This window comes from Pinus tabuliformis, chromosome 8, assembly GCF_031772625.1.
Source record: "Pinus tabuliformis cultivar Carrire ecotype Pingquan chromosome 8, CPIR1, whole genome shotgun sequence".
Classification (NCBI taxonomy): domain Eukaryota; kingdom Viridiplantae; phylum Streptophyta; class Pinopsida; order Pinales; family Pinaceae; genus Pinus; species Pinus tabuliformis.
In genome coordinates this window covers 2,005,726,149-2,005,748,766 of record NC_142294.1, presented here as the reverse complement: position 1 = coordinate 2,005,748,766, position 22,618 = coordinate 2,005,726,149, and positions in this window count along the sequence as shown.

Below are 22,618 nucleotides of genomic sequence, written 5' to 3'. Positions count from 1 at the left end.
TGGTGAAAATTGGGAGGGAAAGCACCTCCAAAGCTCCAACAGTCAAAAGTTCAAATGAAAATGGTAAAATGAAAGGTAAAAGAGCACTTTTAATCTACTTGTACGTATTTCGAGTAAAATATTAGTGTCTTAGTTCATTTTTCAAATATATTTTCATGTCTAACTAATCTGATGAAGCTATGCAGTATGATCTTTTGAATAGAACAAGGCTACTTTATGGTAATGACCATTGTATCGAGCAGTTTTATCGCGGACTTCATGCTCGTTAAAAAATAAACCTAAGCATTGTGAGCAAGCTTTCCCCTAGAGTTCAAGCTCATCCAGAAAAAATGAACCAAACTCCGGTAAATGACCATCGTGAATATAAAATTTCAGCCTCTTAAAGCCTTGGATGTGTTTTGCGCCGCCACCTCCACTTTTATATTGGCCGATCGTTCACCTCCATTTGATTGTTTACCCATTTTGAGGAACAGCTGCAAAGAGTGATAATTTATAGCCATCCTTGTAACACTGTCGTGATTGGAAAATTCCAAACCTTACCTGGAATCAGTTGCTACCCATTTCATCACTCGTTCCTCAAAAGACGAGTCCTCTTTAAGCTCTTTTCAATGGACTCGCTAAACATGAAAAGATAGCCGAGCTATTAGCCTCTCCAGCTTGTTAAAGGGACCGAAAGTGCTATCTCTCCTCTAAATTTTAATCTTTTTGGATTTGAGAGATTATTACACAAAAAGATCGAGCGCTTGTTTTGTTCGGCTCGTTAAAAGGATCGAAAATCCATCCCTTCTGTATTGTTTTATACTTTTTCAGACTTAAGGGATTATATGATGAAAAAGGAACATTGGAGTTTACTTTACGTACCTTTTCAGACTCTCTAAAATTGAAAAGGACCGAGTTGTCTTGGTCGTTAAACTCGTTAAAGAACTAATAGCGACAAACTTGTCCGTGGCAGGCAAGAACGCGTTTCACCATCGCTAAGCTCGTTAAAACGAAGCGATGGGTTCACCCGAAGGGTGGATTATAGAACAAGCATATGTTATCCTCCTCAAGCTTGACAAAAATAAAGAGGTACTGGTCAGCAATGACTAGGGAAAAATTGGGAAGGTAACTTGAAGAAACTTTGTTGCTAGCAAGTCGCTCTTGAACATGACACATTCGTTCCGCATCCATGTCGGGTTGGGTTGTTTCATTCACCGGTCACTTCACCATGGTCTCCTCACACCATCCATATCTGGGGTAATGCTACCAATCCATCATGTCAGTGTCGCCGATATGTTCAAGAGAAGTCATTCAGAGAGTTCGCCCTGATCCACCCACCACAATACACTTATGCTCCATTCATTCATGACCGCCATCCTGAACTTCATATCGTCAGTCAGTTTTCACCTCCATAAAATCATTTGCTCCTTTCCATGTCACTGATGTGGGATTCATTAAGGCCCTCCTTTGACGGATCGCTTCTTGTCGACATCAGCTCATTGTCCAAGAAGTCGATCTAGGAATACCCCCTTCAGTACTTTGAAGCTTGCATGCCTTAATGGCAAGTTTCTCACTTTCGGCGATAGGTTTTCGTCATTGGCCTTCGACTGGAAGATTTTGCGTGGTGTTCGACGCCAAGTAATTTATTCACACCACGTAGATTGTACTGCGATACCTTGAGGGTCATCATCATTATCGGTGATTCCTCTCACGCTTGTTAACGGTTTAAATTATTGGCCGGTAATCAAGCGATGTCTTTCCATGTTCGACTCCAGTTCACTTTTCACATGGATCGACTTGTACTTCGAGTGAAGATCAGAAGATATTAAGGACCCCGAATCTAGTTTTAGCCATCCGGGCTGTGATATATTCAGGAAAATAAAAGCATCAGATGTACAGCATTATGGCACAGATAATCATCCAACAAGGATGATGGCTCTACCAGAATCATCAGTCTATTTCCAGACATTTATCTATCCTATGTACATGAGTATGATTTTATAACGCTGAGCATGGGAATGCCCGCCTCAGCTAGATCATGAAAAATGTTTGAAGATAATGTATTGTGTTGTATCTTATTACAGGTCTCCTCTTGGCTAGTAAAGAACTTTGAATCCTCATTATAAAGCATTTCACCCGACATTTTTTGAAGAAGAAAGAAAAATATCGACCTCATACTTTAGGGGGCAATCTGTTATAGATATTTTTGGGTCCTGCGACTCCAAGCAATAAATATCCATAATTCAAGGGATTCTTAGTCCCTAAAGATGTTGTTTCAACCCCTAAAGGAGAAAGGTTAAAGGATTACAGCTCCTCCCAGAATGTCCTTCTGAAAAACCACTCAAAACAGGTCAATTCAGGATAAGAGCACTTGCTCCATGGTCTGCATGTGTTTAAGAGCAGCTAGATACACTGTGCACCTACGTTTAAGAGCAGGTAGCCCTTCTACAGGGTGCGCTGGGCGGGAAAGTGACAAATGGCAGTGTTGGTTTGCGAGGTGGAAAGTCATGGAATCTTCCATAACTCTCTCCTATGACACTTGCTACTCAGAATTCGACCTTGGATGAGTCATAGATGCTCATTCACCAAGTGGAAGCATGGACTATCAGTTGGGAGGACACTAATCACAAACAAAGAAGCTGACTCATGACCTTGTCAAATGGCTATAAATGGATCCCTTTCCATGAGATCCAGAGGATGGAATTTTGGCTTATTGCAAGGAAGTGCTGATAGTTTCTTGAGGAGATATTTGAGCTTGTTGGGTGATTGCTTTTGTATGAGGTTCTAAGAGAACTCTTTCATGTCAAGAGGATGATGCTGGGTCGGAGCAGCTGCTTGTAACTCTCTTGACTTATTTGATCAATAAAGCTATTCTTGTTCCTTCCATTTACTTGTGCATTATGTGTCTATGCTTATACATGTGAATGGCTAATCTACACTGACCCTAGATTGCTTATATGATAGATATTTGTTCTTGCATAGTATCTGGTTGCTTTGATTTCGCAGATATTCCTAGAAGCTGGGCATAGAAGCGTACAAGAACCGAACAGCTACAAGAAGGAGGAAGATTTAAGTAAGGAGTTCAAACGGAAGACACAGGTTGGCCCCTTCTCTCTTCTTCCATCTATTCATATAAAAGGAAATCAAGTTAGACTTTATTGTGTTTTTGTTTCTAAGGTACTACCATTCCTTAGTGGGATAGAGTAGATCCGTGTGGACACTAATCCTTGTAACAGTGATCATAAAAAAAGGCCCCTCTCTTTGCTCCGATGCGATATCGCTATCGGCGATTGGGGAATGTAACATTCATGCAACAAAAAGCCCTCATATAAAAGCTCCCCATGTGAATTGGCGATATCACTATCGGAGATCAGGGATTCCAAAAGGACACCAATATAACAACTTAAGCATTCCTCCGATCCCCGATTGCGATAAAGCTAAGCGCAATTTTCAAAAAGGATTGATAAGGCTGGGATATATTATGTTTAATTATTATTAAAATCCTTTCTCTTCCCGATAGTGATTCAATTACGCCCAACCGCCAAAACATCAAAGCCACGCTTAAATGAATTATTCGGCCAATAAATGATATGATGAGCATTTAAATGATTGACAGGTTTAAACGGCCATTTAATGGAGTAGTAATGCCAAAATCTCTTCAGAGATTGTATCCGCGGCCACCTTATGTTAATCCCACATTATTTATTGATTGATATAACTCTTTCATATTTGGTTTGCGCCATGTATTCTCTGTATTATGCTCATTTTATCTCCTATGCAGAGCTCCTCAAAAGCAGCGAATTTAGGCCAAATGGAGAAGAAATCTAAGAAATCTGGAACAGCTTCAGCTTCCGCAGTAATAGGACAACACACTACCGATCTGGGACCAAGTAAGAAGGGATTAATCTCGAACACCACATGTCTTGGTCTCGGTAAAACTACTTGGCAGAGCATCTATAATATGGTTCAGGCCAAAGAACCTTAGGAAACATCAGTACAAGCTACAGCAGACCCGACCCGGAAGTCTGATGCAACCCTAAAGGATTTGGCCGATCTTACCTACACCGGATAGCATCTTGGGAGCAAATTCTTCCATACATAGATGTGGTAAGATGGGAAATTGAGGAAATCCCAATTACAAAAAGAACATTTTGCACTATCGACGGGAGAGTGTTTGGCTCATTTCAACACGATGATTTGAGACAAATGTACCATTTGCCTGCACCAGAGAAGAAGTATAACAAAGCGTTTCTGGAGAAGTTCAGAGATGAAAATGAAATTGAATCAGTGCCTATACGAGAATGGAGACAAAACCCAGCAAAACACAAGCATGAGTCCTTGGGTAAGTACTCTTTCGATTCCTTGTGTTCTCCTTATTGTTATGCCAGAGTAATGATGTGTAGGATTTGGGGGTTGCATGATTCCTCAAACTTCACCATAGAGATGGTACCTTTAATGGAAGCAGCATGCAATAGAAAAATAATGGATTGGGGGAATATATTATCTGATAAGTTAGCAACAGCTATTCTTGAGTTCAGAAACAAATCCTGTGTTACTGAAAGGTTCATTCTTCCATTTTACTTTAGTGCCTACATCTTAGATACTCTCCGTTTTAACTCTGAATTTCTTGTGCTGGAGTGGAGATGGACTCCACAAGACCCCATGCCTATTCATATCTATCACTAGAAGTTGTGGAAAGCCCACTATAAACACCACCTATATCAAGTTTGCAATGGATTTATGTTACCCATTTACCATGCAATTTTTGACAAACCTGCTCCTAAAATTACCTCACAAGCACAGATTGACTTGACAGTCGTAGGAAGATGGTTCAGAGAACAAAAATTTACATATGTAAGAGTTTTCAACAGTCATGCTAGACCTTATGTCCTCCCCTTGTATATACGTGACAAACTATTGGCTCGAGAGATAGCATATCAGCTTACATCTGAAGGAGTTACACAAACTCTGAGGAATAAAAAGAAGCAAGCCTTGCCTCCTTTTCCTCTAAGGTGTGGCGTTTACGCTCTACATGACTACAAACATGCAGAGAAAGAAGCAGAAAAGATAAATACACTAAATCTCGCCACTCTTCCTAACAGACGATTTGATCCAAACAAAGTCGTCTATAATGCACTAGAACAGGCAAAACTCACTAAATTTGAACATAAATAAGATGAGCTTGATGACCTATTCTCCTCGGCCGAGTCATTATTTCAGGTTCATGCACTAGCTAAAATGAAATATCAGGACGACGAGTTAGTCGAATTTAATAGACTTAGAGAGCAAAGGTTGCAAACTCTACCTCTAGATTTGTTAGCCACTGCCCCGATGACACAGTCAAGCGAGCCTAAACAATGACTTACCAACGAACCTCCTGCTACATCAGAAATTGCTGGAGAAGTCCAAACAAGAGAGCAAGAGGAACTCCAGGGGAAAGAACAGGAGGAAGCGCAAAAGAAAGAACAAAAGAGGATATGTGAAGAGGAACAGAAAAGGCAGCAGGAGCAGAGCAGCACGGCTGTGAATGTCGATGCCCAGATTGACCCAAAGTTTCTCCAGGAATGGCAGCAATTCGATTCAATCATAAGAAATCTAGAAAGCTCAAAAGAAGCCGATACATCCAAAGCGGTCGATACACAGGATACAGCATCAAAAGTTGTTCCAAGTGAAGGAACTAATGGTCTACCCCCTATTACAGCCATAGAAATAATTCCCAAAGATCCTTCAGATCAAATCATTTTGCAAGTGGAGGATATACCTCCATTGGATGTCTTTTATAGCCCAAAGCACAGGGCCGTAGTAAAGCGACAACAGAAGAGGAGAAGGATTGATCAACCTTCCCTGTTCCATGAACAGACAGTGACAGCCAACGTAGTTTGGAAGGAGGAGTTTGACCCTTCCGATGACCTAACAAAATTATCCCAATATGCTGGAGCCTATTCGGCGGCCACCATGGACAAGGCATCAGAAGTGAATAATTTGTTAAAAGAAAAAGATCAGGCAATCGCTTTGTTACAAGCACAACTATCAGAGGCACAAGTTATAGTCCCTTTTCCTGCAGTAAGGCAATTACTAATCCAAAGGGAATTAGGTGAAAAAAGGGCAAACTGGGTTACAACACTTCAAGAATATGTCTTGGAAATCAAACCAGCAAAGCTTGTTGGAGGCTAAGGTTTTTGCAGGTTATTAGCGGGAGCATCCAACATTCAAGAACCAGGTGATACAGAACATATTGAAGAAATCAACCAGATAAGTATTACTGATTCTAAATCGCAATATGCAGACTTGATCTTTTATTTGAAAAATGGATATGAACCTCCTAACCTGTCTTATAAAAACAAACGGGCCATTAGATTAAAAGCAAAAAACTTCATAATCATTGATGATGTGCTTTTTGGGCAAAATTATGATTCTGATTTCATTAAGATGCCTAGAAAAACTTGAAGCACAAAAGCTTTTGCAGGAACTACATGATGGACCAGCAGGAGGACATTTTGGAGCTGACACAACAGACCACAAAATCATTCACGCTAGATACTATTGGCCCACCTTGTTCAGAGATGCTCATGAATATGTAAGGAAATGCCGAAGCTGTCAAACTTCCAATGGAAGATAAAGAAAGCCAGCTTTCCCTTTGCAACCAGTCAACATTGAAAAACCTTTCGAGCAATGGGGATTGGACATCATTGGAGAAATCACTCCACATTCATCCAAACAGCATAAGTATATCCTTACTGCCACTGATTAGTTTACTAAGTGGGTTGAAGTGATTCCTTTAAAGACAACAAATTTTGAGGTAATTATGGAATTCATAGATCAATTCATCATTACCAGGTTTGGTGTCCCAAATGCTCTTGTTTTTGATAATGCATCTTATTTCTCTGGGAATGCTATGTTTGAGTTCGCTATTAAAATAGGGTTTAAATTGAAATATTATGCAAATTACTATCCCCAGGGTAATGGTTTAGCAGAGTCTACCAATAAAAATCTAGTTAAAATTATTAAGCGAACTATTGAACAAAATCATAAAAACTGGCACAAATCTTTAATATTCGCAGTATGGGCTGATAGAATAATGCAGAAGTCTTCCATAGGTACTTCTCCATTCAACCTTGTATATGGGAAAGAAGCAGTGCTACCAACGAATCTAGTGCTTCCATCTTTAGCCTTAGTGCAGTTTATTGAAGAAAGCCCCTCTTCTTCTATTCAACTTAGACATGATCAAATCTTAAAATTAGAAGAAGAAAGAGAAAAGGCCAAAATTACTCATGCAAAACATCAGCAAATTATCAAGTCATCTTTTGATTCAACTTCATCCAGTTCAAAACAGTTGCAAGTTGGTGATCTAGTTCTGAAATGGGATAAAGCCCATGAGGATAAAGGAAAACACACCAAGTTCCAGAACATGTGGCTTGGACCATTTCAGATCTACGAGAAGATAGGCCATTCGACATTTATATTACAAGATTTATCAGGAAAGAGAGTTTCTCTTCCTGTTAATGGCCTCATCTTAATGAAATTCTTCAATTGAGGAGGTAACCCCTTCTCCCTTGCTTTTTATTTTAAGTTTAGTAGAATTTGTAGTTTGTAGGACCATTAGGAAATAAAGTTGTAAGATATCTTTCATTGGCCTTTGCTATATTGAAAAGTTGCGCAAAAGAAATAATTTTGATATATAATTTTAAAGTAGAAGCCTTTAACAAAAGGGACCATTTCTAGGAAATTAGGTATACTCACATTCTGAAACCCCATTTCATTTTTGTGAAATCTTCTCAAAATTTAGAACTACTGTAAATCATTTTATAGTTTTAAATTGGCCACAAAAAAAGTTATCAATATCAAAACAGAAACTAATTAAATCTTAGCATCTTCAACTCTTACCCTGTCATCCATTCTCTCTTAAGGAGAAAATTGTCCATCCCATTCATCCAAATTTATGATTACTTAGAGTGTAATTCTAAAATATTTGATATAAAAGATAAGGGGTCTTATTACAAGCCTGCTTACCATGATCATTGGGAAATAGTTTAACCGACATTACCAACACTGCATACCAAAACAGGGTAATGGCTTATCATCATAAGACAAGGGGTCTTATCACGAGCCAGCTTGTTCGGTTAGATTACAACCAGTGAATGGCATTGTCAAACAGCTGGCCACCAAACTAGGAAAATGGATTTTTATCTTACAAAATAATAGAAAAGGAAAAAGAAATACAAATTATGAAAGCATATTTCGAATTCATTCTTTAATCATACTCTGAAATGGATGGAATAACGGATAGTCAAATGGTTAAAAGGTATCCCTGTCGAAAATATGAACGTTTGCTGGTAGCAGAGGCTCTACCTATGACAAAGGAGACAATTAAAAAGGCTAAGTTGGAAAGGTTTTCTATTTTATCATTATCAGCCAATAGAGGCCAATTTAAAGCTTAGAATGTATCTAATTTTAATGAGAGAAGAAATTAGAAAAAATAGCTCTTATTTTATTCATAATGTATGTATACCTAGTTATATTAGAATTTTCCTCTTTGATAAGATTTCTATACAAAGAAAGTCTAAGTATTTCAATATTTCTCAGAGATAACTGTTTCTTCCAGCGAATCACCAATTGTGTCCCAAGTTAAATTGTTAGTACCTGTGATCAACCTCCCATTCTTTTCCAGCTCTTGATAACATGATTGCTCCAATGTTTTAGCCGATAGTAATTTACCTGGTGTACACTGAGAGATCATATTAGATAAATAGATAGTATCATTAATTAATTCAACCAAATTACTTGTTGTTAATTTGCATCTAGAAATTGCTCTCTACCTTGATTAACTGGGACTGGCATTCCATAAATAGGATTTATTTATGGGATTCTAAGATTTTAGGCAAATTTTCTACCTGTCCCTCATCAGTGTCCTGCTAATCAAGAAAATTTGTCAAGGTCTCATCGGCCTACTCTAAGTCTTGTCTAGCATCGACTGATTTCTCGATTATTGATGCTGTTATGTCACGCAGGGGTTCTACTTGAGAAATTTTCTGACATAATAATCTTATTTGTGTTACCAATTCCTTATTAATCTGTAGTGCTTCTGCTATGAAATTGGCAGGCTGCAGAAGATTCTTGAACTTCTCTATTTGACCTGATAATTGAGCAATTTGCTCATCTTTTGTCTTTACCATCTGTTCATTCATCGCTTTCAATTTTGCTAATGCCTCCAATAGTTCTTTCTGCTTTTGAATTGCACTTGAATCGATCCTCTGTTTTTCTTCTTGCAACTGCTTATTCGATTGATTATTTATCTGTTGCTGCGTGGTCAATTGCTATTCTAATTGTTCTGCTTTCTGTTGTACACAGGTATCGGAGGCACAACAGAAAGAAGAATAATTAGAACAGCAATTGTCCACGCAGCAACAGATAAATAATCAATTGAATAAGTAGTTGCAAGAAGAAAAGCAAAGGATCGATTCGAGTGCAATTTAAAAGCAAAAAGAACTGTCGGAGGCATTAGCAAAATTGAAAGCAATGAATGAACAAATGGTAAAGACAAAAGATGAGCAATTTGCTCAATTTTCAGGTCAAATAGAGAAGTTCAAGAATCTTCCGCAGCCTACCGATTTCAGAGCAGAAGCACTACAGATTAATAAGGCATTGGTAACACAAATAAGATTATTATGTCAGAAAATTTCTCAAGTAGAACCCCTGTGTGACATAACAACATCAATAATCGATAAATCAGTCGATGCTAGACAAGACTTAGAGCAGGCCGATGAGACCTTGACAAATTTTCTTGATTGGCAGGACACTGATGAAGGACAGGTAGCAAATTTGCCTAAAATCTTAGAATCCCATAAATAAATCCTATTTATGGAATGTCAGTCCCAGTTAATGAAGGAAGAGAGAGTAGTTTCTAGATGAAAATTAACAACAAGTAATTTGGTTGAATTAATTAATGATACTCTCTATTTATCTAATATGATCTCTCAGTGTACACCAGGTAAATTACTATCAGCTAAAACATTGGAGCAATCATGTTATCAAGAGCTGGAAAAGAATGGGAGGTTGATCACAGGTATTAACAGTTTAACTTGGGACGCCTATTGGTTGTTCCTATTAAAACCATACAGCCAGAGAGCCGCCCTCAAGTGCCTAACAGATGAAATTGGGTGTATCATTCCTGATATACAAGAGGCCACCTATGCTGCTCAACTCAATTCTCATCTCAGATGCCCTCAAGAAGTGGAACCGATGCTAGCGATATGCCAACTCAGGTCGAAAGGCAAACAGCCAGAGTGATGAATCATGTTGCCGGCTGCCAGATTGCTATGGGGAGATATTGAAGATCAAGTTGTACCAATTTAGTAGCATTTTAATTTTGTAGTTAGTTAGTTTAATTAAGTATTTATAGACCCTTTCAATGCATTGGAAAGGGTCGTAAGTTTTTGTATATGACTTAAACTTGAAGTTGCACTACTGTACTTCAGGCATATTTTTTATAAAGACTGGGCGAATTATTTCAATTTTGATAACGAAGCTTTTATGTGGATGTGCACTACTGCCTTTATTTAAAAGTATTTCTGAGTCAAAAGAAGGAATTCAAATGGCGATTGATGTTAAGAATGATCTGCAACTCATATGGTACTACTATCTATGTCTGAATTCATTCTTTTTATGTGAATTGTTATTTGATAATTTTTGCTATTATTGAATATATGCATGTGTTTTAAACAACATTCTTTATACTTTCCACTATTGGATGTTTACAACATGCTTTTCTTCCAATCATACATGTATCAGTAATATAAAAAGATAAGTGTAACAATTTTTTATTAATTATTTTGTTCAACTATTTGAACAAAGCAATTATTATATGAATGAATATCTATGTTTATTGAATAGAGTCATCTATATGCCTATTGATGAATAGATATCATCAAACGATGCACTTAAGAATAGAAGCTTCCCGGGATAGAATAGTCATTTGTATTTTCGCCTTTGGATTAAGTCATTCATTCATTATCATTTATTAGAAAACCAATCACTCATCCATCCCTTTTTATTCATTACTGGGAAACTGGTCCCATTATATCCAGTCGGAGTCACCATCCCAAACGGAAAAGGAGCTGTATTGAGGTCCGGACCGGGTGGTTATACCCCGATGTTGATGCAACAATTTTTAGGGCATCAACATGTTTGGCGCTAGAAGGTGGGCCATGAACTGTGAATGGCGAGCAAACCCAAATCTACAGACCATTCTCAGAGTAAATCTCCCTCCACATGACCTCATACTTCCCAATTGCATGCTCGTTCTCCATTATCCAAGCGAGAAGAAGAGGAATCAACTACCACTGCTCAAAACCACAATACACCAAAATGATTAAGTCCCGAGTCCCCTAAAGTTCAATTACTCATCCATAAACTTCAAGGCTTCTCGATCTCACCATAGAAATCTGAGGTATCTCAAGGCAGTGAGACTTCGCAATTCAATCTACCTCATCCTCTCACCAGACTTCAGAGCGGAAAGCTCGGTATTGAACCTACTGAGCTGCCCTTACCTAAAAGGAAAAGGGCTAAGAAGAACACTGAAGGATTTGACAGTGAAGCATTATCATCCACATCTTCCATCTCATATTCCCCAGTGCGAAGTCAGCCATCCACTCCCTCATTACATATTGTTATTCATCAAGGATTAGGAACTTCAACATTCCAACCTGCTCAATCCTCAATATCAATTCCTTCCCAAACATCTGGAATTTCATCAGCAATCTCATCCACCACTGGTGTTTCAATGGCAGATCCATGGAATAGTCCTGGTGCGGTCAATATGCCTGCACCATTACATGCATTTCCTGATTCTCTTGAAAAATGGTTACCCAAGTTTAATCCAGATGCTGGAACACAAGCTACAGAGCATATTAATAACTTCATCTTATCAGTAAATCTGAAAGTAGTAACAGAGGAATATGTTGCCGTTAGGCTTTTCCCGTATACTTTGCAAGGATCAGTGGGATCTTGGTATTTTTCCCTACCCTCTGGATCCATTACCAGTTGGAACATTTTCCAAGAACAGTTTCTTACTAAGTATGGCGATGATAGATCTTTAGCCACATTAATTAATGATCTCTCCAATCTTAGGATAGAGCATAAGGAACCAATTAAAGAATTCAACTCGCGATTCAATAAACTCTTGAATAAGATTCCAACGGCCTCCAAACCAAGTCAATAAATCAGAAGCGAATGGTATATAACTGCCCTACCTGCCAATATAGCTATCTTCATAGACAGGGCCAGAAAACCAACTTTAGCTGAAAACATGAAAGAAGCACTTGCCGTGGAGAAACGTATTAATGCTCTAGAAAAGAAAGCTGCTATTGAAGATAGAAAATCCAAAAAAGTTTCTTTTAAAGATGATTCAAAGAAGAAAACCCCTAATGATCCATATGACATGGAGGGTCTACAAAAGGTCCTCAAGACTTTGTCAAATGAAATGGTTGAAATCAAAAAACAAGTAGCTGAAACCTCAACAAGAATGCCCTTTAGAAATTTCAAGAAAATTGAATCAAAACCACCAAATGTTATATCTAATGCAGATTCAGATCTTGAAGAAGAAGGAGAAGGTGAAACAATTTCACCAACTGATGAAGAAGAGGAAGTTGTTGAATGCCATGGAATGTGGGACTTCATATTACCTAACTCCGATACAGAAAATGAACAAGAAGCATTTCCTGTGACTACTCGGAGTAAGGGTGCCCCTGAACGTTTCCAGGCAAGTTCAAAGAAAAGGAGTGCAGGTGCTACTACTACAAAGGAAAAGGTACCCACAAAGAAACCGGCTGCAACAGTACCTCAAAACCAACCTTCATCCTCAAATATACCTTCAACATCTAAAACGTTGGTAGTATCGGATTCAATGGATTACAATATTGTTGATGATATGAAGAAGACTAAAGCAAACATCACCATGTTTGAACTTAGCAAACAAAAGCATCAGCAGAAATTGCTTCTAAAGGAATTGAATGTCGTTCCTTCTTCGCCTCTTCCTAGTGCTAAAGCTGCAAATGATTCAGGTCAACCACCTTCTGGTAGGGTTGAAGCTACTGATACGATTCTGATTGGAGACAGATCAAATTCCCATACTCCTCCTTTCCTCTTAACCTACGAGATTTATAATCGAAATCTACACAATTGTTTGATTGACTTAGGGGCATCCTCTAATATAATGCCAGCTTCAGTTTGTTCCAAACTGAACATTGAGCCCCAAAAGTCCGCAATTCACATTGTGCAATTAGATAGAACCAAAGTCCACGTTTTAGCGGAAATCAACTCCGTAACTATCAGGTTATCAGCTGATCCATGAGTAGTTCAAAGAATAGATATCTTAATCATTGATATACTTGAGTTTTATGGTTTAATTTTGAGTAGGGATTGGTCTGAGAAGCTCCATGGGTATATTTCTACCGATTGGTCCCATATGCGGCTACCCTACAAGGGAAAGCCAAATCAAATAAAAATCAATCGGGAAAAACATATGACCCATACTGTTACAGAATTTGAACAGGAGAATCAACCAATAGCATTTAATAACAATATCTTGGGGAATTATTCATCTGAATCATTCTTTAGCAACTTCACCGCCCAACCGTCTCCTTTCTCAGTAAACAATTTCACATCTCAGATTGAAAATTTTTCACAAACAGATAGGTCAAGATGTTTTAATGTTACTGAGGAAACTGTAAATAAAATTGTTGATAATTCTTTATTTTGGTCACTATATTTTGATGGGTCTAAGTCTAGCAAAGGCTCGGAAGCAGGATGTATTTTGGTTAGCCCTCAGGGAGAAAAAATGATGTTGTCTTGTAGGTTGGAATTTGAATGCACGAATAATACAGCTGAGTATGAAGCCTTATTTCAAGGACTATATAAAGCTATTGGCCTTAATGTTCAATATTTGAAAGTGTTTTGTGATTCAGAGATTGTCATAAAACAGGTGAGAAATACAATTCATTGTCTTTCTAGTCATCTCAAACACTATCAGTCGCTGGTACAAGAACTCACCTCTCAATTTTTAGCATTCAATATTTCTCCCATCCCTGGGTCTTAGAATTCAGCAGCTGACTTGCTAGACAATGTTGCTTCCAAGCTCCTACCTTCCGAAGATTATAGCCCAGATAGATTTTAAGTAGAGTTACTTTTTAGACCATCGATTCCTGACAATGTCACCAATAGGCGAGTGTTCAATCACGATGAAGACATCTTACATTTTTTGACTTCCGACAAGTCCTACGATGATCAGATCATTGAGGAAAGCGAGCATGATCTTCAGATGAAAGAAAAGCATGAGGAAAACTCAATACCAAAACCTGTAGTTAAACTTGAGGATCTCTACGATATTAAAGACAGGTTTAAACAGGTGACCAATGGAAAGCTCCAAAGTTCCACCTTAAGATTTGAATTGATAAACCTTGGTACTGAGAAAAACCCTCAAAACATTAATTTGGGATTAGGACTTTCTGTGGAAGAAAGGATAGCATTCATTAGATTATTAAGGAAAAATAGAAAGAAGCACTTGACGTGGAGAAACGTATTAATGCTCTAGAAAAGAAAGTTGCTCTTGAAGATAGAAAATCCAAAAAAGTTTCTTTTAAAGATGATTCAAAGAAGAAAACCCCTAATGATCCATATGACATGGAGGGTCTACAAAAGGTCCTCAAGACTTTGTCAAATGAAATGGTTGAAATCAAAAAACAAGTAGCTGAAACCTCAACAAAAATGCCCTTTAGAAATTTCAAGAAAACTGAATCAAAACCACCAAATGTTATATCTAATGCAGATTCAGATCTTGAAGAAGAAGGAGAAGATGAAACAATTTCTCAACTGATGAAGAAGAGGAAGTTGTTGAATGCCATGGAATGTGGGACTTCATATTACCTAACTCCGATACAGAAAATGAACAAGAAGCATTTCCTGTGACTACTCGGAGTAAGGGTGCCCCTGAACCTGTCCAGGCAAGTTCAAAGAAAAGGAGTGCAAGTGCTACTACTACAAAGGAAAAGGTACCCACAAAGAAACCGGCTGCAACAGTACCTCAAAACCAACCTTCATCCTCAAATATACCTTCAACATCTAAAACGTTGGTAGTATCGGATTCAATGGATTACAATATTGTTGATGATATGAAGAAGACTAAAGCAAACATCACCATGTTTGAACTTAGCAAACAAAAACATCAACAGAAATTTCTTCTAAAGGAATTGAATGTCGTTCCTTCTTCGCCTCTTCCTAGTGCTAAAGTTGCAAATGATTCAGGTCAACCACCTTCTGGTAGGGTTGAAGCTACTCATACGATTCTAATTGGAGACAGATCAAATTCCCATACTCCTCCTTTCCTCTTAACCTACAAGATTTATAATCGAAATCTACACAATTGTTTGATTGACTCAGGGGCATCCTCTAATATAATGCCAGCTTCAGTTTGTTCCAAACTGAACATTGAGCCCCAAAAGTCCGCAATTCACATTGTGCAGTTAGATAGAACCAAAGTCCAGGTTTTAGGGGAAATCAACTCCGTAAATATCAGGTTATCAGCTGATCCACGAGTAGTTCAAAGAATAGATATCTTAATCGTTGATATACTTGAGTTTTATGGTTTAATTTTGAGTAGGGATTGGTCTGAGAAGCTCCATGGGTATATTTCTACCAATTGGTCCCATATGCGGCTACCCTACAAGGGAAAGCCAAATCAAATAAAAATCAGTCGGGAAAAACATATGACCCATACTGTTACAGAATTTGAATAGGAGAATCAACCAATAGCATTTAATAACAATATCTTGGGGAATTATTCATCTGAATCATTCTTTGGCAACTTCACCGCCCAACCATCTCCTTTCTCAGTAAACAATTTCACATCTCAGATTGAAAATTTTTCACAAACAGATAGGTCAAGATGTTTTAATGTTACTGAGGAAACTGTAAATAAAATTGTTGATAATTCTTTATTTTTGTCACTATATTTTGATGGGTCTAAGTCTAGCAAAGGCTCGGGAGCAGGATGTATTTTGGTTAGCCCTCAGGGAGAAAAAATGATGCTTTCTTGTAGGTTGGAATTTGAATGCACGAATAATACAGCTGAGTATGAAGCCTTAGTTCAAGGACTATATAAAGCTATTGGCCTTAATGTTCAATATTTGAAAGTGTTTGGTGATTCAGAGATTGTCATAAAACAGGTGAGAAATACAATTCATTGTCTTTCTAGTCATCTCAAACACTATCAGTCGCTGGTACAAGAACTCACCTCTCAATTTTTAGCATTCAATATTTCACCCATCCCTAGGTCTTAGAATTCAGCAGCTGACTTGCTAGACAATGTTGCTTCCAAGCTCCTACCTTCCGAAGATTATAGCCCAGATAGATTTTAAGTAGAGTTACTTTTTAGACCATCGATTCCTGACAATGTCACCAATTGGTGAGTTTTCAATCACGATGAAGACATCTTACATTTTTTGACTTCCGACAAGTCCTACGATGATCAGATCATTGAGGAAAGTGAGCATGATCTTCAGATGAAAGAAAAGCATGTGGAAAACTCAATACCAAAACCTGTAGTTAAACTTGAGGATCTCTACGATATTAAAGACAGGTTTAAACAAGTGACCAATGGAAAGCTCCAAAGTTCCACCTTAAGATTTGAATTGATAAACCTTGGTACTGAGCAGAACCCTCAAAACATTAATTTGGGATTAGGACTTTCTGTGGAAGAAAGGATAGCATTCATTAGATTATTAAGGAAAAATAAACATGTCTTCGCTTGGAAATATGACAATTTAAAAACATACAATACATCCTTGATCCAGCATACCATTCCAATGCTTTCTGAACAAAAACCAGTTCAAAAAAAGTTGAGGAAAATACATCCCAACTTAGAGAGTCAAATAAAATCAGAACTCAATAAACTCGTGAAAGCTAACATTATTTTTCCTGTTCGGCACTCAAACTGGGTTTCCAATATGGTGCATGTTAGGAAGAAAAATGACGACATCAGGATTTGTATAGATTTCAGAAATCTGAATAAGGTAAGCCAAAAAGATAATTTCCCATTACCTACTATGGAGTAGATACTCCACTCAGTAGCAAGTTCTGAGTTAATGTCCTTTTTAGATGGTTTTTCAGGATATAACCAAATTTTGGTCCATCCTGATGACAAACTGAAAACTACCTTCAGAATGAAATGGGGAACTTATGCTTATCAGAAAATGCCTTTTGGACTTATTAATGCAGGAGCCACATTCCAAAGAGCGATGGAGATAGCTTTCAAAGGATTGATCAACAAATAGTAGTTTTCTATTTAGATGATATTACTGTATTCTCCAAGAAGAGATCCAATCATTTGCATGATTTAAATCAAATCTTTGAATGCTGCAGAAGGTATGGTATGTCACTCAATCCCAAAAAATCCTTCTTTTCTCTTAATCAAGGAAAGCTCTTGGGCTTTATCGTTTCCAAAGATGGTATTTATATTGATCCGGATAGGATTAAAGAAATTTCTAAAATTCCATTTCCTCATAATAAAAAATCCATGCAGTCATTTTTAGGTCAAATCAACTTTGTCAAGAGATTTGTTACCGATTTTTCCCACATCATTTTACCATTACAAACTATGATTAAGAAAAATTTAGTGTTTAGATGGGGATCTGCAGAAAATGAAGCATTTGATTCAATCAAACAATCAATAATCAATGCCCCTGCTTTAAACACTCCTAATTTTTCTAATCATTTCACATTGTACACTATCGTGTCTGATTCATCTTATGCAGCAGTACTCACTCAAATTAATGATCATAACTTGGAAGCACCTATTTCATTTTATAGTTCAAATCTGCAAGGTGCTGAACTAAATTATTCCGAAGTTGAAAAACAAGCCTTTGCTGTGTATAAAGTTGTCAAATATTACAGACCCTTTTCCTACAGTAAGGAAATTGCTAATCCAAAGGGAATTAGGTGAAAAAAGGGCAAACTAGGTTACAGCACTTCAAGAATATTTCTTGGAAATAAAACCAGCAAAGATTGTTAGAGGCCAAGGTTTTTGCAGGTTATTAGCGGGAGCATCCAACATTCAAGAACCAGGTGATACAGAATATATTGAAGAAATCAACCAGATAAGTATTACTGATTCTGAATCGCAATATGCAGACTTGATCTTTTATTTGAAAAATGGATATGCACCTCCTAACCTGTCTTATAAAAACAAACGGGCCATTAGATTAAAAGAAAAAAACTTCGTAATCATTGATGATGTGATTTTTGGGCAAAATTATGGTTCGATTTTATTAAGATGCCAAGAAAAACCTGAAGCACAAAAGGTTTTGCAGGAACTACATGATGGACCAGCAGGAGGACATTTTGTAGCTAACACAACAGCCCACAAAATCATTCACGCTAGATACTATTGGGCCACCTTGTCCAGAGATGCTCATGGATATGTAAGGAAATGCCGAAGTTGTCAAACTTCCAGTGGAAGATGTTAACACCCAGGTTGTTCCCTATGACTCCCAAGGGAATACGGCCGGGGTAACCACTAACCAATCTTTGGATCACTGTTTCTAGCCAAACTGTGATCAGAGAGGGCTCTCTCTTTATGATTTGTAACTGTTTATGATAGGGTTTTAGGCTAGCTATTATACACTGGTTTTGTTTATGTTTTGGTTGATGAAACTCCTTTTAGATTCTAGTGATGTAGTTTTCAGAGAGGTTGAGTACCATTGGGCAATGGAGTCTGTGGCTATAGGTGTTTGAAACTTTGAGATGAAAGATGGAACTTACAGGGCCATTTGAGTGTTTAATAGAACAGATTTTTGATTAAATGACTGGAAACAGGTAACACAAACAGTGAAAGCATTTAAGAATTTTCACCTATCGTCTATATATTTCCAACAGACAACTTTAAGAGGAGAAAGACAGAGGTCTCAGGGGCAAAAATTGAATCCCTGAGAATGCCTGTCACAGTAAAAGACACAGTTTTGAAATGCAGCAATTAAGAATTACAATTCTGTCTCTGTATCTGAGGAAAACATGTATAATAGCTCAGTTTGAGTCCAGGGTAAACATGGTTAAATCCTGGAACTATCCTTTCACCTTGCTATCAAGAGTAAAACATTTGAACAACAAAAGAGAACAAAAGACTCGAAAACATATAACAAAGAGATTCGAGAATACTTATTGTTTTATGCAACACCCTGGAATCCTGTAACATTCATCTTTCACCACAATACATCAAAGAACACCAAGCCTTGGAAATTCCATTATTCCTTTGTATTACTTCTCTGAAAATATTACAATGAGCGAGAGCTCTTCAAAGAAAATTGCAACAACCCCTTCAACTGCTGTGAAGGGTCAATATATACTTGCGGTGATTTACAAAATATCTGAGTTCTGAGTTATCTCAGATTTTACATTCTTACCAACTACTTAAGATATTATGACCAAAATTTAATACAGCATTGATTACAGAGTACAGGCATTTCAATGCTCTGTCAGAAGATATTTTAGCCTTTGGGAACAGCTAAGTCGGTCGAGATATTCTGAATAAATGCTGGAAGATCTGTCTTTAAGGCTTTGTACGCTGTATCCTGGACTTGTCACCTGTGATTGTGACTGCTGCTTGTGGCGAGTTAATGGTCCTGCTGAGTTGGCTCAGCTTCTGCCTCTTCCCTGTAGATCTCTTTCTTCAAAATTGTGCCTGCGCATGTATGCTTATTTGCCTGTAGAAATGGCGTTACTGATTCTGGCCTGACAAAACTGTCTGTGTCAAATTTCTCCAGGCATCCTGTGTGGGCAGTTGGTGTGCTAAGATTGCCCCTAGAGTTTCATCTGCTTCTGTGAATTTGAAGAAGTTAGGTGGTGTATCAAACAGATGGTCAACTTCATTCATGAGGAAAAACAGGTTCTCCACCCTGTCATACATACTCTGCCCGGTGGCTGGCCCTGGCTCTGCTGAAGTGCTGGGTGGTTGTGCAATCTCTGCTACTGCCTGGGCATCAATTCTCTTGTTGTAATTCTCTAGGGTGAGCAGTCTTCCTACACTGCTTAAAATGCTGGGGAGGCCTCTGTTTTGTAGTGCCACGAACTTTTCCAGGAATCTGTTGATTTCAGTTTGCATATCCTGTGTCCTCCTCTCCAGTGTTCCAACCAGGTTCCTCAATGTTATGACTCTCTTGGCTACAGCAATTGTTTCTGTCCTGTTGGTGATTCCCATGACAGCTAATTGAGAGCTAGTCTTATAGTTCAGAGTATTGATTATCCTAGTAGCAGCTTCTGGCATGTGTCCAAGGCTTGCCCTGGCCCTCTGTATTTCTCTGTTTGCTTTAGTGATGAGCACCATTTGCTCATCCATGGTCTCAATATATTGCCACTGGTTGGCAATGGACCGCCCAATGTTGCTCCATAGCACTGCTTTCATTTCAGCTGTCACTTTTTCTAGTGCAAGATCTTTCTCTAGTTCAGCAATTCTCCTCTTAAGAGCTTTTACCTCTCTGTCCTTGGCTGCCTCATTCTGTTTGCTCTTGTCAAACCTTTCATTTACCTTAGTCAAGGTTTTCTTAAGCTCATCCAGCTCTTTCATTTGAGATTCCATGGCTTGGATCTCAGCTTGCAGCTTTTGCATGTCTAAACTAGCAGCCTGTTCTGATGTTGTAGTTGTTGCTGCTGTGGATGGTGCTGTAGCTTCTGTTTGCTGAGGAGGAGGAGTAATATTTGGAGGGGTTTCCTCAAGATTTATTATTACAGGAGGAGGCTGGGAGGGTTGGCCCTCTTCTCTTTGCTTCAGGGTTTCTTGCAGTGCTGCCTTTGCAGCTTCAGTTTGTCCTAGCTGGTCCTGAGTCCTAACCAGCTCTTTGTATAGGGATACTAGCAGATCTGTAGCATCCTTCTCTTGCCTTTGCTGGGCAACTTCATCTGTTTGTGGATGGATGGTGGCCGGGAGTTTGATTTTCTTTCTTAGGGCTGCCATGTCTGCATCCCTCATCTTCAGGAGCTCTTGGATGCCTTTGACATCTTTAGGATCATGCCCTATCTCTATAATTACCTCTTCCAAGGACTTGATCCTATTGTCCTTGGCTTGTGATGATGCTCTTTCTAACTCCAGCTGAGAAGCTGTGTTGTCCAGGCTGCTCTTTAGTTTATAATTCTCCAATGTCTCATCTGCCAGGGAGGCATACACCATTTCACCAGTCTGCTTATGTAATTCAATCTTGTCCATGGGGTGTATGTCTTTGGCAAGAACCTCCATGTTGGTTCTTAGATAGTCTGAGGTGGACTGAGGCTGCAAAGTTGTGGGCATGAAGTGGCTCATTATCATTTTGCCTTCACTCACATCGAAAGCAGACATGAGTCTCTGCTGGTTGCTAGGAGCTAGGTTTAGCAAGTGATCATACAGCTGCACTTTTATGGGATCACTCCTCCTTTTGATGTCAATGAATTGCTGCTTTATACTTGACTGCCCTTTTCTATGTTGACCGGAGGAGCTGACCTCTCCTCCCATAGTCATGTCATGTCCACGCTGAGATGAGCTGGCCGAAAGTTCTCCACTGGGTGGGCCCATGCCCATGGCTTGTCTTACTGCTATGTCCTCCTCTTGGGAGTCATTCAGTCTTTGTCTCTTCTCTCCTCTGATGAAGGATGAGGTGTGGGGGGTCTCTCTCTCCCTTTTCCTTGTCACATCCTCCTTCTGCGGTGTTTGGAGGACTAAGGTGTCTAGATTGATATCTGTCCTGGGAGGCACCTCTGTTTGGGGCTGCTGCTCAGTGTAACTAGGTAGATCTGTCCCCTTTTCCTGCTGCAAGGGCTGCTGTTCACTGGACTGTGCTTCTTCTTGTTGCTGCCCCAGTTCTTGCTGTTCCATTTCTTCTTGCTGTTGTAGCAAGGTGTCAACTTGTTCCTCTGTCAATTCAGGTGGCTGTTCCACCTGTTTACCTTTGTCTTTGCCTGCTGCCTGGGATGTCTTCTCAGTGGTTTGCTGCTGTGCTGCTGAAGATCTAGCAGCTGTTCCAATTTGCTTTCTGTAGGAGAGGGGCACCTGTCCACAAGTTTCCAAGTCAGTTTCTTTTTGCACATTCCTAGCTTCTTTCTCAAGTAGTTCTACCTCAGTGAGTTGTTCTACTAGTGTACCCTCTTCCCAATCTAGTGCATTGGCATACTGTTCAATTTCAGGTTGTCTTTTATGTGCATAGTTGCCCAATTTGTATCTAATTCTCCTGAGGGAGATATAATGATTGGGGTCATAAGGAATCCACTCAAAACTGGTCTGCAATCTGAGGCCTTCCAGGATGCTGTGTGCCTCTTTCCACCCTTCCTCTTTCTTGTTATACAGGAAGGAACCTAGCTGGCTTCTTACCTTCAATTGTGACTTCTTGTTTCTACTCTGAAAGTGAAGGTAATCTGAGTTCCCAAACTGCCTGAAATACTCTAAGGCAAAAAGCCTCATGGGGACATACCTTGGCAATCTAAATGGGTTCAATTCACAGCCATATATCCTAATGACTGTGTGGTTCTGGTAGAAGTACCAGTTGCCAATATTGTAAGATTTGTTCAAATGTAGAATCCTCTTCATTTCATCGGTTAATCTAGGAGGAGGAGTACCTTGCAGAGCTGTTAG